The following is a 3955-nucleotide window of genomic DNA, read 5'->3' on the forward strand; positions in this document are numbered from 1 at the left end:
TTCTTTCTTTCTTTCTTTCTTTCTTTCTTTCTTTCTTTCTTTCTTTCCTTCCTTCCTTCCTTCCTTCCTTCCTTCTTTGCTTTCTTTCTTTCTTGCTTGCTTGCTTTCTTCTTTCCTCTCTGTTTGTGGTTCTGGGAATTGAAGCTAAGGATTTACACATATTAGGCAAATGCTCTACAACTAAGCTGTGTTTCCAGCCTAGAATCTGTACTCTTAACAATAGCTTATAACCAAGTAGTTTTCCAAAGTAAGGGGAACAAGGACTATTTCTAACAGGATCTCAAGAGTAGGCTCTTTGACCTCCCCCCACCCCAGGGGAGGAGCAGTCCTGTTAGGCCACAGAGGAGAACTTTGCAGCCAGCCTTGAAGATACCTGATAAAACAGGGTCGAATGAAAGGGGAGGAGGACCTCCCCTATCAGTGGACTTGGAAAGGAGCAGGGAAGAGAGGGAGGGAGGGAGTTGGGGAGGGGGAGGGAATGAGGGAGCAGGATACAGCTAGGACACAGAGTTAACAAATTGTAACTAAAAAGAAAAATTAAAATTAAAAATATAAAACAATAGCTTAATCTTTGCTAAGAAAGTGCTCCCACTAAAATTTTGGGATTGCTGCTGTGAATAGACAAGTAATTGTGGAATAGAAAGACAAGCCCAAAATTGCTAAAACAATCCCATACAATAACAGATCTTCTGGAGGCGACTCCATCCCTGATCTCAAGCTGTACTATAGAGCAACGGTAATTAAAAACTGCATGGTACTGGCATAGAAACAGAATGGTGGATCAATGGAATCGAATAGAAGACCTGAAATAAATCCACACACCTATGGATACTTGTTATTTTTTGACAAAGAAGCCTAAACCTTACAATGGAAAAAAAAAAAAAAGATAGCATCTTCAACAAATAATGCTGGTCTAACTGGATGTCTAGATGTAGAAAATGCAAATAGACCCTTATTTATTGCCCTGCACAATACTAAAGTCCAAGTGGATCAAAGATCTCAACATAAAACCAGACGCACTAAGCCTGTTAGAAGAAAATGGGAAAGAGCCTTGACCTCATTGCCACAGGACTCAACTTGCTGAACAGAACCAATAGCACAGGTCAACAATCAACAATCAATAAACAGGACCTCATGAAACTGAAAAGCTTCTGTAAAGGAAAGGACACTGTCAAAAGAACAATAAGAAATCCTACAGCCTGGAGGAGGATCTTCACCAACCATATAACTGACAGAGGACTAATATCCAAAATATATACAAAAAACTCAAGAAGTTAAAAAGAAACAAACCTGCTACAGAGGGCCTCTGAAAGCCAGAAGAAGAAAACAGGAAACAACCTAGGAACCTGCCACAGAGGGCCTCTGAAAGCATCTGCCCTGCAGACTATCAAAGCAGATGCTTTGATGGCCAACTGTCGGGCAGAGTGAATGGAATTTTATGTAAGAAGTGGGAAATAGCAAGAGCTGGAGAGGACAGAAACTCCACAAAGAGAGCAACAGAACAAAAAAATTTGAACACAGGGAACTTCGCAGAAAATCATACTTCAACCAAGGACTATTCATAGAGATAACCTAGAACCCCTGCACAGATGTAGCCCATGGCAGTTCAGTGTCCAAGTGGGTTACATAGTAATGGGAAGAGGGACTGCCTCTGACATAATCTGATTAGCCTGCTCTTTGATCACCTCCCCCTGAGGTTGGAGCAGCTTTACCAGGCCACAGAAGATGACAATGCAGCCACTTCTGATGAGAGCTGATAGTCTAAGATCAGAAAGAAGGAGAGGAAGACCTCCCCTATCAGTGGACTTGGGGAGGGGCATGCATGCAGAAAGGGGAGGAAGGGTGGAATCGGGAGTGGAGGAGGGAGAGGCTTATGGGGGATACAAAAAGAATAAAGTGTAATTAATAATAATAATAAAAATAAAAAATTAAAAAAAGCAACAAACCAAGTAATCTAATAAAAAATTGGTTACAGAGCTAAACAGAGAATTCTCTATCGAGGATTTCTCTATAGAGGAATATCAAATGGCAGAGAAACACTTAAAGAAATGTTCAATGGCCTTAGTCATCAGGGAGATGCAAACCAAAACAACCCTGAGATTTCACCTTACATCCATCAGAATGGATAAGATAAAAAACTCAAGTGACAACACATGCTAGAGAGGATGTGGAGAAAGGTGAACCCTCCTCCATTGCTGGTGGGGATGTAAACTTGTACAACCACTTTTTAAATCATTCTGGTGCTTTCCCAGAAAATTAGCAATAGTGCTACCTCAAGATCCAGCTATTCCACTCCTAGGAACATACCAAAAGTATACTATAGAACAAAGACATTTGCTCAACCATGTTCATTGCTTCTCTACTCATACTAGCCAGAAGCTGGAAACAACCTAGATGTCCTTCAGTTGAGGAATGGACACAGAAATAGTGGTACATTTACACAATGGAATACACTATTAAAAACAAGGAAATCATGAAACTTGCAGGCAAATGGTGGGAACTAGTAAAGATCCTCTTCAGTGAGGTAAGGAAGGAGGATGGGATTGGGAGGGGACACAGCTGGGATACAAATTGAAAGAATTGTAATAAATGATAATAAAAAATTACTTAGTAAAAAAGAAAACACCATTTCAGAGTACCTAGGCAAAATGACCAATGTATTACTGAAATCAAACCAAATCAATGTTCCAATAGTAACTTATCTATTAGGGTTTTCAGAATTCCACTTTTGGTCACCGTTTCTACCATTGGCCTTGCTTATATGGCAATTTTACAGCAGGCAACAAAGCCATTTGTGTACACTAGAGATGCTGCTTTGAATGCAGAAAGTGATGTGAGAAAAAATAACTTACAGTCTATTAAATAGACCTAGAAGAAAAAGAAGGAGGAGGAGAAGAAATGATAGAAGGGCTATTTTCCAAAAGAAGAGTATGATAGATAGTGAAGAGAAACAAAGAGAGAGAAGGGGGGGGGGAAGAAGGATAGACTGTATTACAAAGTGATGGAAATACAATTTAAAAACAAGAGGCCAGGTGTTCCTTACATAAACTAAATGTGCTTTGCAATTGTGCTCAGAGCCATCACAGAAAAGAACAAGTCCATTATGAGACTCAGCTACAAAGGGGAAGTCAGTAAGAACTACATGAACTGCATGTGTGTATTGAAGCTGCCATTCCACAGACCTTGGGAACAGAGGTCTATTCCCTGGATAGTTATTCCGGCATGAACAACAAAAGAACACTATGAAGGCTTTAGCAGGCACTTGTGATTTACTTCAAAAAGCCTGCCAGAGTATATTGTGATATTCTCTGTCTGGCTCTTCAGTTATCCCAGGCAGCAGGCCAAAGATGAAGACCACTTAAACATTATTTAGAAATGAAATGGCTAAGAAAAAGGATATAGTTGTATGTTAAAGAGACACTAAGCCTTTTTGAGTGAACTAAGTTAGATCTAAGGGCAAGAATAAATGAATACAAATGGGAAATGATATTCTGCTTAAATGTGCCCCTTTAAAAGTCCTGTGAAAGGCCAATGAGGAGGTAGTGAGTTGTCAAATCCCTGTCATAAATGTATTTCTAAGTAGTATTTAAGTTTCCTGTCATTCGCATGCATCAAGTGAAAAGTAACATTCTACAGCTGAACAGCAGCACATGAATTCAAATTGCCCAGTCCAAAGGAAAAATAAAGAAAGAAATACAAAGAAAATCAAAGCAGCAATCTTACTCAAAATAGAGTTTTCAAACTTGTAGTGATGAAGACTGTATTTAGAATAATGAATGTAATTTCCCATACCAATTAGACACATAATTTCAAGAATCAGAGTAAAAATTAAAGAAAGAAATAAACCATAATTTATTACTATTTTTCTTATAATATGTCCAAAAATATTATGTGGCTATTTTAATAAATACACGCTGACTAATTTTCAGTTCTTGAAAGTTTTTTTTTTTTAAGT

This window comes from Psammomys obesus, unplaced genomic scaffold (assembly GCF_907164565.1).
Source record: "Psammomys obesus unplaced genomic scaffold, mPsaObe1.curated_primary_1811, whole genome shotgun sequence".
Classification (NCBI taxonomy): domain Eukaryota; kingdom Metazoa; phylum Chordata; class Mammalia; order Rodentia; family Muridae; genus Psammomys; species Psammomys obesus.